Source organism: Mustela erminea, chromosome 9, assembly GCF_009829155.1.
Source record: "Mustela erminea isolate mMusErm1 chromosome 9, mMusErm1.Pri, whole genome shotgun sequence".
Classification (NCBI taxonomy): Eukaryota; Metazoa; Chordata; class Mammalia; order Carnivora; family Mustelidae; genus Mustela; species Mustela erminea.
In genome coordinates this window covers 36,380,664-36,394,272 of record NC_045622.1, presented here as the reverse complement: position 1 = coordinate 36,394,272, position 13,609 = coordinate 36,380,664, and the positions used below count along the sequence as shown (strand labels likewise).

Sequence of the window (13,609 nt, the reverse complement as noted above, 5' to 3'; positions counted from 1 at the left end):
ATACAATCCAATTCTTCCTACTCCCTTTGCTCTCAGTAATGAAAAACTAAGGCTATTAAGATTGAACAGAAATTTCTTTGCATTTATTTTTCTTTTGACCATGAAAAGTCTCATCGGGATGTTGCCATGGAGACCATGATGTCATAAGCAACACAATGTACTGCACTGAAACCCCAGAGAATCAAAGACAGGGCTTGATGGAAGAATTTTCTGGGCTGGTTTATTGCACTTAACAAGAAAATGGAAACTTGACTTGAGAGAGAAAAAACATTTCTAAATGCTGCACACTGCTGGGGGTCAGTTGATGTGGTCAGTGAAAACGCCACAGAAGAAAGTGCCTCTTCAGACACACAAAGAGGTCAGAGTGAGGGGGTAAACAGAGTGTGTGACCAAACTGGCTGCACTTCGGACAGACTGTTCCCAAGCTGAAAGGGTCCAATTTTGGATAACATAGCAAGACCTTTCTACTGAATTTTTAAGTCATGTTGAAAATTCACTGTCATATTTAATAAAAATAGGGAACTCATAGATGAAGTAAATCAGAATAGATGGGGCTTAGCAGAGTTTTGTGTGCACAGGATCACATGAGTTACAGGCTTATTCAGTGTCAAGTGTTGGGCACTATTCCCTTCCTTTACACTCAGTCCTCACCATCCAAGGTATTTCCTAGCTCACCATCAGAGGTGGGTTTTTTGTTTTGTTTTGTTGTTGTTTTTGCTCCGGTCATTGCGCAAAACACAACTTTGCACAGAAGGAAAAAACGAACAAAATGAAACAAAAAATGCAATCCTAAAGGAAAAAGCTTGAAGAAACAAAAAGGACCTGAGGACAGATCACTGGGAGTGATAGATTTGAAAAGCTGCAGGCTTGTTTACTAAAACAGGTGTTGAAAATGACAGAGGTGTATGATGAGCAGGTATGTACCTGTCAGAGAATCAGCATGTTCCTGATCTATTCTGAGATTATCTCAGATGTATGGAGTGGTGCTAACTTTCAATTTAAGAGTTTCAACTTCGTTTGAGTTCCTGAAATTTTTCGTGGAAGGGATTTTAAAGCATATGGTATTATATCAGGGTAGATTTTCTATAATAAAGAACTTTCTTTGTGAAGACATGTTCATTTCTTACCTTTTTTGGGGGGAGAGTGAAATTCATATAACATAAAATTCATCATCTTTAAGTGAACAATTCAGCAGCATTTAGTACATTCGGCAGTGTTGTACATACACCACATCTACTTAGTTTCAAAACATTTTAACTACTCCCAAAATAAAGCCTTGTATCCATTAAGCTGTTACTCTCAGATCCTCCCTCCCTCCAGTCCTTGGCAGCTACCAATCCACTTTCTGTGTTAATGTAGTTACCTTTTCTGGATATTTCACACAAATGGAAACATAAAATTTGTAATCTTTTCTGTCTGGCATCTTACACTTAGCATGTTTTCCAGGTTCACCTTCATTGTAGCATGGATCAACTCTTCATTCCCTTTGTGGCTAAGTAATGTTTCATTATATGCATGAACCATAATTTGTTCATCCACCCATTCATTGCTGAACATGTAGATTATTTCTACTTTTTAGCTATTACGAGTAGTGCTGCTGTGAACATTTATGTACATGTACTTGTTTGAGTCTCTGTTTTCTGTTCTATGGGTCTATACCTAGCAGTGGAATTTCTGGATCTTATGACAACTCTATATTTAACTTCTTGAGAAATTGCCAAACTAATTTTCACAGTGATTGAGCCATTTCTGCATTTTCATCAGCAATTTATGAAGATTCCAATTCCTCCACATCTTCACCAACATTTGCTCTTTTCCACTTTTTATAGCCATCCAAGTGGGTGTGGAGTGATGTCATTGTAGTTTCAATTTGTGTATGAATGAGGACTATTTTTTCATGTTTGTTAGCCATTTGTATATCTTCTTTTGAGAAATATCTGTTCATATTCTCCTATTTTATTGAAGTTCTACATTATCTGCTTGTTTTTTTTAACTTCTATAAAATGTCCAGAATAAAAGAGTTCCTTGCCGTCTCCTAGAAGTGCTTGCCTTCCTCTTCCTAACATCCTTTCAGCTTTATTCCTTAATAACGAGGTAACTGGTGTCAAATCATGCAAAGAATAGGGAACAATCAGCAAAATAATTACTGGGTGTGCCCTGAAGAAGGAAAGAAATGACTCTACCACTCTCTTCTGCTTTTGGCACTTCTGTGTAAGCCATTCAGCCATGTTCCAATCACTGTTATCTGGGCATCTTTCCTATTGCACGAGGTCACCTAAACTCAATTTCAATTTCTATGCTGTTAGATATTGATGCTGGTTCTCATAGAAAAATTTTCTCATTGGACAGTGAGGTAATGGAGGTCAGAGAATCAATAGTTGCCGAAACTATACAGCTATTACCAGCCAGCAAGGACTAGAATCCAGGCCTCCTGATTCCTTTATCTGTGCTTATTTTACTGCACATCTCTGCCTCCACCCTGCATCAGGAAGAAGTGGAAGGGCAGGAAAAGTTTTCACGGGGGAGTGTTAGTAAAAAGTGAGAAAAACAAGAAATATCTTTCATGTCATTATGCTTCAAGAGTTACTGGCAGGGAGCAAGAGGTGACAGTGAAGATTAAATAGAATTTTTGCAGTTTCGTGGGGTTTCCACTGGAATGCCTTGAGGAACTCCAGCTGTTTCATCATCTGGGCATGTTGAGGTTTTTTTCCCAGCTCGCTGTTTACTGCATGCATATAGCATAGAAGGGGATGTGATATTCTGCTGCCTCACTGCCTTCCCTGCAGGTGACCTAATAACTTCTCCTTGCAGATCTAGTCCATGTGGGTGATACTCTCTGCCAGTGGAAACCTGTAGCTAAATAACAGAGGGTAGGCCAGAGAGAAGCAACCAAAGATATGGTTAACCTCCTTTACTTTTCTGCACTGAGGAAGGCTAGACCGCTCCCCTGCTGAGGGGACATCGCCTATGTAGTTGCTGCCTGAGAGGCCTTTATACCTTCCGCATCCACCCTGAGTGAGGACTAGAAGAGCGCAGGCCTTGGAGTCAGATAAGTGAGGTCAGCGTTTGGCTCTCAGCTGCTAGTGACTAGGCATAGGACTGTGGACAAGTCGCTCAAACTCCATGAGCTTTACTCCCCCCCCACCTAAAAGGGAAATGGCAATATGTATCATCTCTTATAAAAATAAGATGAGATATTGTAAGTAAAACACTAGTACATGTGTACGTACATATACATATACTGTCTAGAACTTAGTCTGTGCAAATAAGTGGTGATTCCACCTTCACTTCCTTTTGCTTCAGCCCTTGCTCTCCTGACCAACCTGAGTGGACAGCCCACCTGAGCTCTAAGTATGTGATGGGAAGGACTCACCTGGATGGCCTGCATTATCTGGACCACAGGACAGCAGCGCCTCCCCAGCCTGGCCTGAATACTGAGACAGCTACTTTCAAGTCCTCAGCTGCCATGACCCATCAGCAATAATCACTAAACCAACCCTTCCTCCCTTGCCCAGACTCACTTTATTCAGAGTCTCATTGGACTTGTGAACTGTCTTTCACTCCACTGGTGATGGAAAACATTTGCTTTTTTCAGGTAAGGGAAAACCTACATATCAATAACAAGGTTGGAAGAGTTTCCTTAATTGCATTCCAAAGCTTAGTATTAAACTCTAGATTTTCTATTATTCTATATCTTGGCTTCAGGATTCCTATCTCATCACCTTAAGTCAGACTGTAAACTCTCCAGAAGGAAGAGATGCCTTATATTACAATATTCTCACGTTGTACCTAGCACAGTATATTCAAGAACCACCTCTTTTCTTCACTGAGAGCCAGTTTGGGTAGAGATCAAATGTACCTCAAGCTAAAAGAATTCATTGAATAGTGGCAAAAAGTTTAAGGTGAAGCTGTAAGCTTGGGTCTGGTCCAAATCTGTAAGACTGGATAGATTTTTAACTTGTAGGAGAAAGAAAGAACATTAAGGAGTTAAATGAAAAGAACCAGGAGCATATCTTTACTGAAATCCTGGGAGACCACAGGTCTCCTCCACAGAACTCTTTAGTGCTTCCTCTCTATGCCCCGATTTGGCATATAAGCTCATTAGAATGGTTATCATTTTATGCATACATACCTTAGCCTTGAACTGTTGGAGACCAAGAACCATATCCTTTTGATCTTTGTACCCTGCCTGTCTAACATAGTGCTGGCCACATTCTGAAGGCTCAATAAATGGGGTGGGTGATGGTGATTGGCATATTCTGTCCTTGAAGTTGAGGTGACATTGAGATGCCCACCAGAGCTTGGAAATAAGGCTTCTCTCTGAAGGTTACGCCAATAAATCAGTTCTTGATCTATTATCTCTAGAAAACACTTTGTAAAACATTATGTTCTGCAAGCAAAAGATCAGGGACAGGAAAATGAATAACTGCATTCATGGGGAAAAAAAAAAGAAAAAAGAAAAAACCTGAAGCCTAATCAACGCTATTATTTTTATTTGTTTTTAAAGAGAGAATGTGCGGGCACCAAGAAAATGGTGCCCATGGAGCCTAGAAAGTGAGACCTTGTCAATGATAGTCCCACGTTGTTCTGAGCAGAAAAACTGACAGGGCCACCAGAATGTTCTCTGACTTGGTGGTGTCACTGTTTTTTGAGCTGCCCGAGGGTCTGGACCAGAGTATCTCAGTTTTTATTACTAAGCTGTCAGTTCCATCCAAGAAGAGGCTGTCTAGTTTATCATCGTGTCCTTGGCATCTATCATGGTGCCTGACATGTGACAGGTACTCAAATATTTATTGAATTAATGAATATTTCTTTTTTTAAAATATTAAAACTTCCCTTTCCTTTAGGGTAACTTGAAATTAAAACTAAATTATATATATATATATATATATAAAAATCAAATTTAAATAATTACAAATTGAATATGTTGTTGTTGCTGTTTTCAGTATTATGCATCCCACTTCCTCCTGGAAAGCCTTACTTGCTATTCAAGGACAGCAGGCCTCTCACTCCCCTTTTCAAATGCCACCAGAGGTCCTTTGGTTTAGGAACCACCAGTCTGGATGTCTATGGTCTATCCTCTGAATCTGTGCTCATCAAGGAACCTCTGGATCACTATAGTATTTTGTCATTTCTAAGAAGTGATGCATATATTTTTATACTTCTTTGTTTATAACATTCAGAAGTATCTTGTAAAGAGCATATTTAATACAGTACTGGTCTTTTTTAAAAAAATGGTTGTTCTCTAAAAAAAAGTGGTAATTAATCCATGATGTAATCTAATTATCAGTAATATTTAAAAATTACAGAAATATAGTAACTCAACTTCTTTTGTACTTTAATACCAGGAACAGGGAGCATAGATGATAGTTTTATAAAATCCAGAAACCGGAAAGAAATAACTACTTTATAAATGAATAATTCAAATTCCGATTTACATATCCACCTCCGAGAGTTCTATTATCTTGATTAGGACCCGAGAGCTGATCCAATCTGAGACACTGAGCAAACGGAGTTCCTAGTGACACAGTCTGTTTTCCCCAGTGACTGATGAGGCCTCTCTGGGCACTAGGGCTTCTTCTTTCCTCCCTTGTATCAGCTTTGTCATACCAAAACATGGCAATTTGATTTGGACCTAAATCTCTTCTATCATAATTAGGCAAAGTAATAGATATTCTCAGGACCATCACTCTTAAGTAGTCATAAGATCAGTAGTATAGTATTTTTTTTTCTCAAAATCTATTCAGTGAACATCCAAACCACACCCTCCTACTCAAAATAAACTATCTCCAAATATCCCACCTTCTGCCACCTGTTTCTTCTACATTTCCACCTGGTTCCTGATGCTGGGTCGCCAAGGTTACACCCCAACTGTTCCGATGATAGCTGGATGCCAGTGCTGTCCCGTGGAGAATGCACAAGCCACCTTCACTAGGAACTGCTTCCTCCAGATCCAGAGACCCCAGAACAATAAATGTTAATTTACATCTTTGTAGTTTCATACTGTGACTCTCAGTGACACCACTTTTATTGCACTTTGAATCCCTCTTCCAAAGACTGTCAAACTCTGAAAGTACAGTACTGGGATTCTGATGGTCTCCTCAACACTTGAAGCTCTTCCCCTTAGTTAGCACCCAGGCTGTACTGCTGTTACAAAGAAACAAATGGTGGCTTAAATAAGATAAGAGTGTATTTCTATCATTGCATAATCCAGAGGTAAGCAGTTCTGCCATCTTGAACATCCTGATTCATAACAGAGTCCCAGGCATATGCTCCAGTTGTCACCGTGGACTCATGGCTGGTGGGGAGGTGTGAGTAGAGTGATAGGGGTCAGTCCTTTTCCTCCTTCTCAACACAAAGCTTGTACATCCTGACTTTGTATCCAAGCAGGCAGTTCACTCCACATACTAGAAGAGTTAAATGCCAGCTACTGTTTTATAAAGAGGAGAGATTTTTTCTATTTTTTTTTCCGTGATGTATTGTCGCTGCCCATCCGGTTCTTGCTCCCCAAGCAGAGGGATGCCTGGAATGGATGCCCATACACATAAAGGTACTCAGACTAATCTGAATTAGGCAGATCTCCATAGCACCCACTTAAAAGTAATGAGAATCAAAGAAGGAAAGTGAATAAAACACATACTAGGAAACAAATTCATTTTATTTATTATTCATTATTTTGTAAAACATAGGTTCTGCACTTGGCACTGGGCATACAGGTGAATTAGGCAGGCACAGTTTCTGTGCTGGCCATCTATACCCAGTCTCCCATTTTCTCCACCCTCCCCTCTGTTAGATAATGTCAGTGGGCTCCCTTGTCCTTGGGTCCCCAGCAGAAACTGGAATGAGAGAAGAGAGAGTGAAGCAGAGGGTATCTGTGACCCTGGCTCTCTTCCTGTGAAGTCAGCTTGAGTTGGCATGTCCTTCAATCAAAGCACCTGTTCCACTCAGAAGGTTCCTCTGCATTTGATTGTTTTACTCCAGCTTCAGGGACTACTCCCTTCTCTCAAGAGGTGAGAGAAGGGAGCCCCAAGTTCTGATGTATAACTAAGGTGATTGCGTCATCCTAGATATCTAAGATTTCTTTCAGCTCAAACACTTTCCAGCTCCAATGTTCTATGGTTCTATGCAAGAAAGTAAACAGGAATATATGGTATTTCCTGAGAAGTTGCAGAGCACATTTTGGTAAAACAAAATAGTCATGATTTTTATAGCCCTGTATGGTCTTTGAAGACATTTCTTCCAGTTATTACTCAGATAGTACAACCCTGAAACACAGCAATATTTACTGTGTTCCTTTTACGCGTGAGGAAAGCTGCTAACAGGCTTCCCTAAGATGGTGCTCCTTTCAGAGTGTTTTCTCCATGTCGTTAGAGTGACATTTCTAAAAATAAAGTCTGCCCTGTCTGTCTCTTACTCAAAACCTTCAGTGGCTCCCCATTGCTTACATGATAAGGTACAAGCACCTTGTCAAGTCATGCAAGGCCCTACTGCTTCCCCAGCCTCACCCACTGCTGCCTCCCTGTTCTCTATGGTTCAGCAGCCCTGACCCATTTGTAATCCCCCCAAACACATTTTCCTGTAGGAGGAGAGAGAAGAAAGAGAAGTGTTACTGGAAACAAAAGTAAAGGGCATTTGAGATTGAGGAAGTACTCAGCAGGGTCAAGAAAGATCTGGACTGGAATGCTTTGATAGTTAGCAGGCACCAATGGCTCTGGAGAGAGGAACCCTGGGAGGAATGAAACAGAAGCGGGGAGTGGGGACAGCTCTAAAGAGAACTCTGTCAGGGAACTTGATCTGTACAGGAAAAGAAGCACTACAGACATAAAGAAAAAGCCAAGGTAGACAACAAAAATTCTTAAGTTATGGATTCAGGATTATAACGATAGTTTGACAGGGAAAAACAACAGAGAGGTGTACATTGACAGTAGTAAGAGAAAGGCCACCTTTATGAGCAAGTTTGTTGCCATCATCAAGTCTTCTTTGATGATGGCAACAAGCCCTGCCACATAGCCCCAAACCAGGCGAGGGGCACTGCTTCTTCCACAAGATCCTGTGCCTTCCCTGCCGTAGCATCCGTCACCCCAAACTAAACTTCTCTCTATGGATTTCCTCATCTCATACACTGTAAGCCACCTGAATGAGCTTACTGTTTCTGTCACAATTCCTCTTAAAGCAACCAGAATGTATCATCTCACAGTACCAGATATCAGAAGTCCAATATGGGTCTTGTGGGTCTAAAATCAAGGGGATGGTAAAATTGTGCTCCTTCTGGAGACTCTCAGGGTGAGTCCATCTCCTTACCATTTCCAGCTTCTAGAGGCTGCCCATATTTCTTGAGTTATGGCCCCTTCCTCAAATCACTCAGGCCTCTGCTTCTATTACCACATCCCCTTCTCTCTGACTCTGATTTTACTGAAGGACCCTTGTAATTACAGTAGACGCACCAGATGATCCAGAATAATTCCCATTTTAAGGTCCTTAACTTAAGCACATCTACAAAATCTCTTCTACTGTGCAAGGTGACATAGTCACAGATCGGGAGGATTAGGATGCAGAATATTGGGTGGCCCCCACTCTGTCTACCACACCCTTCAGGGCAGATCCTACATTAGCCATCACTGTATCCCAAATGCTTAGACAATAGAATATGCTCAATGTCCATTCTCTTTCCCATCTAGTCTTTATATACTGCTCTCACGTATTCTTTTATTCATTTTGAAGAGCTACCCTACTGAGGGGAAAATCATGTGATTTAGGGGGAAATATGCTAGATTAGAAATAAGAGATCTAGGTTATTAATCTCGGGCTCAGAGGGAGAACTGAGGCTCAGACCATCAAACTACTACATCATACCCAATTGATAAGTCTAGGATTTGAAGCCCACTCTTCTTGTCATATTAGCACACAATTCTATCAGCCCAGATGCAGGTTGTTTGACTCGACTGTGAAGGCAGGTCAGGGTTTTGATCAGCATCTTCAAACAGTTAAAGGGGGTTAGATGGAGTGGTATTTGTAACAGTCTTGACTTCTCCAGGGGTTATGTATGTGGATTTACTGAATCAGTAAACCTAAAGAAGCTATGCTTTGTTCTTACCGAGTAATTTTCCTTTTACCTCATTTGATTTCCAACTGTTTATTTTCCTAAGGAAAGAATAATCCATGAACTTTTGGACCTTCTGGTACCAAACATAGGCCACACTTCCCTGTATTGTACTGTTTGTGTAATTCCTGACATTGGCACAAGCTTCCATCCAGATGAAACTTTTTTATGTCCTCTCTGGAAATTTCCTCTGGTGCTCAGGCTGTCTGTGGTTGGCTGTGCTGGTTCACAGGAAGGAATTCTGGCTGAGTTCACCATTGCACTTTCCAGCTCTTTAAAGCTTTGAAGGCATGTCTGCATATCGTCCCAGACAAAACTCCCACCTTTGTTCCTTCTTTCTTTTCACTGCAAATCCACTTTGAAGTTTGAGTCTTTCAGGAAATCCATTCAATACCATTCTATACCAACAAGTAGGGGAAATTTAAACCAGGCACCTAACAACACTTATTTTTCTAACCATAAACTTTACTCTAGCCTTCAAATCGCTTCCAAACTTTGGTTTATCCTACTTTTAATAGCATATTCTATTAACTCTTCTCCAATGCCTAAAAACTTCAAATGATTACGATGATCTTCAATTATTTTTGATGTTTTTAATTTCATATCCTCTCTACAAATTTGTCTTTTTTTCCTCCTGCATTTCAGGTATTATTTTTTTAAAGTTTTTACTTAAGTATTTGCCAGAGAGATCACAAGTAGGTAGAAAGGCAGCCTTAACCCACTAAGCCACCCAGGCGCACCCATTTCATGTATTATTATTATACTACTTTGCATCCACCTTGTTCCCAAAGTTGAAAGATTTATTTTTTTTTTCACCTCTACAGTGAATGTCAGTTGTTTTGCTGGCTGTATATCTCTTTTTCTCTTTACAAGTAACTGTTGTGGGGGCGGGGGAGGGCAGGGGATGTAACTGCTTTTACCTACTTCAAAAAAAAAAAAATGTGTTTCTGGGGGAGCTGCCCCCGCCATGCACACACACATACATATACACACCACTTGCCACAGGAATAGGCAAGTGACAGGGTCAGGCTAGGTATAGTCTAGTTATAGTAATGCCATAGGCTCATGACCTTAGTAGAACAAATCTGATTCTTTCACTGTGATTTATATGTACTGAAGCAGACAGGGAAAAGCCCATCTGTTCTTATGTGGTCACTGAGCTGGGAAGATTTCCTTAAACCAAGGGCCTGGAACAATGAATAAATCATGTGAGCTACCTTGGCCATTTGCATGGAGAAAACCTTTCTACCGTAGAAGAGAAGAACACTACCAGGCAAAGGGGAGCAGAGAGAAAAGAGAGAATCCTGGTATCCAGCTGACCTGAAAGTCAGTTGTACCTCGTTCTTCCTAGCTGCATGAACCAATGAATTCCTCTTTCTTTAAGTTAATTTTAGTTAGGATTTCATTACTTATAATCAAAAAGTTCCCAAAGAATACAATCCCTTTTCCCACTCTTTTTTCTTGTTTTGTCTTTTTCAGCTTGTTTCATACAAACTTATTTCTTCTTTACAACTAATTTTATTTTTTTTAAAGATTGTATTTATTTCTTTCAGAGAGATAGAGAGAGTATGAGTTGGGGGGAAGAGGCAGAGAGAGAGAGAGAAGCAGACTCCCCACTAAACAGCGAGCCCAAAGCAGGACTCCATCCCAGGACCCCAGGATCATGACCCAAGCCAAAGACAGACACTTAACTGACTGAGCCACCCAGGTGCCCCTTCAGCTAACTTTATAACCTAGATCATTGTTAACCAAATCACAATCCCCCCCAAACCAATAATGGATAGAATAAAACGGCATCTTTCTAGAGCATCAATAACCCAAAGGTATACCCTTTCCTAAGACTGAGATGTGCCTTCCTGGAAAACACAGTCTCTGATTCAATTCTCTACATTATAGTATGCAGCACATGTGGAATACTAAGGAACATTACAATAATTTATGTACAGAAAAACCTTGGCTGTCTTAACTGGAGTCCTCTAAAGCCATTAGACTTTTGGAATAGCTCCAAGTGCAAAAATGCCTGAGAAACTCGAATAAAGCAAAGCAAAAAGTTCTCAGCGATAGAGAAGCAATTAATTTCCAACACCCAACATCAAATGAAGGAACCACAAAATTCTGAGGAGTTACATTCCTGCCATGGCTATGAAATGGAGGAAAAGAATCTGATTCAATAGCAATACCTATGTATTTCATTATCCAAGAAACATGAATAAAAAGAGAGAAAGTGTAAGAGGCTAGAAAGAAGGAAAGTCAAGAAAAAGAAAGAGAGTGAGAAATGTGAATCCACAAGGAGGCAGTGGAAGACGGACTGTAGGAGCAGTGCTGGCACATGGGAGGGCCCTCTGCAGGAGGACAGGTAAGAACCTGGGCAAGGGGAATGGGGTCAAAAAAGAGTGTCAGCAAAACACAAGAGATCATAAGAGATGGGCTTGGAAAAGATGAGAAGCCACAGCCACCTGCCCTGTATCCCATACTTAATGAAACATCTAGGGGCCTCATCAAAGGCATGACACCTGGTTCATGGCTCAGTAGTCAGTGGAGGTGTTTTCTGTTCACTGCATCAAGGAGGAACTAAGACTTAATGGTAACTTTGCTGGCACCAGAAGTTTAGCATCTCAGTGAAGCCAATCCTTGATTTAAATTCTATCATGTTTTAATGAAAGACAAAGTGTAAAATTCTACAATGTATTTGGTGATCTTAAAAGAGAAAATAGACTACGTTCCCAGTTGCTCTAACTCATATTGGACCATAGTGCTTGCTTGTTTGGTTGTCTGTGCAGCTGTTTGGGGTGGGAGAGGATGGGGCAGGGATCAGGGGCATGGGCAAAGACACTATCGTGAGAAAGAGGTAACTACTGAAGGTCTGACGAGAAAGTTACTCAAAACAGGATTTTCCCTATGATGGGCAATGAGCAGGGATAAGTCCAGGAATAGCAATATCTGGTGAAAAATCTTTATCTTGCCCTTTCTCTTTTCTCTTTGTATTTCCCAAGTCATCAATCACTTTTGTTAACTCCATCAATGCTTTGGGAAATTAAGGACAGAACCTGTGTCCATACAGGGACAAATCAGTACACAGAAAGCAGCAGTTATCCTGAGACTTTGGTTGCAAGGCAGCAAGAGGTGGTCAAAGAACAGAGAAGTCGTCTGGAACAGAATGACACACTGAAGGCGAAAGCCACAAGGACAGATTTGTTGGGTATATAGGTATTCTTTGAAGATTTTCGAGAATATGTGGGGAGGAGTGATGATAAAATCCTGCATTTTCTGTGGAGAACTTGAGGACCTAAAGTTTACAATTAAAAGCAAGAAGAACATTATAAAACACACAAGTTAATCAAGACAAAACTGTTTACCTGCTGTGATGTTGATGCTCAGAAGAAGAAACTACAGTTACTCATCAAAGACTGCAGAATATGGTAAAGATGCACCTTACATAAAGCAAGGAATTTATACTACTTTCTCTGATTTCTAGCCATATAGCGTCCTAATTATCTTATTTCTGGTTCAGTGCTCAATAAAAAATTGTAATGTTTTATGAATAAAGCTGATATGATAATATACATTTATTTATTTATTTATCTATTTAAGAGAGCAAAAGTGAGCGGGAAAGGGGGAGTCGTGATGAGGGGCAGAAGGAGAAGGAGCAAGAGAGAGAGAGAAAATTTCAAGCAGATGCTCTCTGAGCATGGAGCATATGAGACTCGATCTCATAACTCTGAGATCATGACCTGAGCCAAAATCAAGAGTCAGATGCTTAACCAACTGAGCCACCCAGATGCCCCTCATGTACATTTATATAAGGACTAACTTTGAAGATATGGCATCAGAAGACTAAATATAAGTTGGAGAAAAAGATTCTTTAAATAACATCACATCAGAAAAATGGCAAGTGGAAAAGAAATGTATTTTGAAGATGTTTTCACTATTGATGATACAGAAACCAGAGAAAAAAATTAATTGCACTCACATGAGAAAATATTTCCTCATACCCCGATAAAGTATTTGATGATTTTCTACCATATGAATGTTACTGTGTTAAAATAAGGTATTACATGACTAATTAGACTTGTAAGAGTAGCTGGTCACACCTGAGTGTATGATGTCATTCCTAAAGTCAGTCATATAGGGAAGAAGCAAGTCTGGAAATGTAGAATCCAGAACAAATCTGGAGACTCTTCTAGAACAAGATGGCAGAGATTTTGTTTTCAAAAAAACAAAACAAAACAAAACTATGAAAGAACCCATTGATTTTTAGCAGAGCTGTGGGTTCCTGGAATGGAGGCTACATTTCCCATTCACCTGTGCAGCTAAGTGTAAACAACTATATGATCAAATTTTGGCCAGTGAGTTGCAAACTAATCCGGACAGTATCTTCCAAGGGAGAAAGCATGATTTTCTCTTTTCTCCTTTCTGTCAGCTGCTTTGTTCTGTTTCTGTTAACAACTGAGGCTTCAGCAGACCTCTTAGAATATACACAATGCCCCAAAGGGATAGCAGAGAAGTAAA

At 40.2% G+C, this 13,609-nt stretch overlaps 1 long non-coding RNA gene across 2 annotated transcripts; it reads left to right on the top strand.

Moving 5' to 3' along the window:
* The first annotated feature begins 188 nt into the window (after positions 1-188).
* On the top strand, positions 189-12,332 carry LOC116599658. Of its 2 annotated transcripts, none has more exons than XR_004289443.1 (3): positions 189-358; positions 3,304-3,595; positions 12,094-12,332. It is a non-coding gene; the product is annotated as an uncharacterized LOC116599658 (long non-coding RNA). The 2 variants fall into 2 exon arrangements; XR_004289442.1 differs by lacking the exon at positions 12,094-12,332 and adding an exon at positions 5,748-5,960.
* The last annotated feature ends 1,277 nt before the right edge of the window (positions 12,333-13,609 follow it).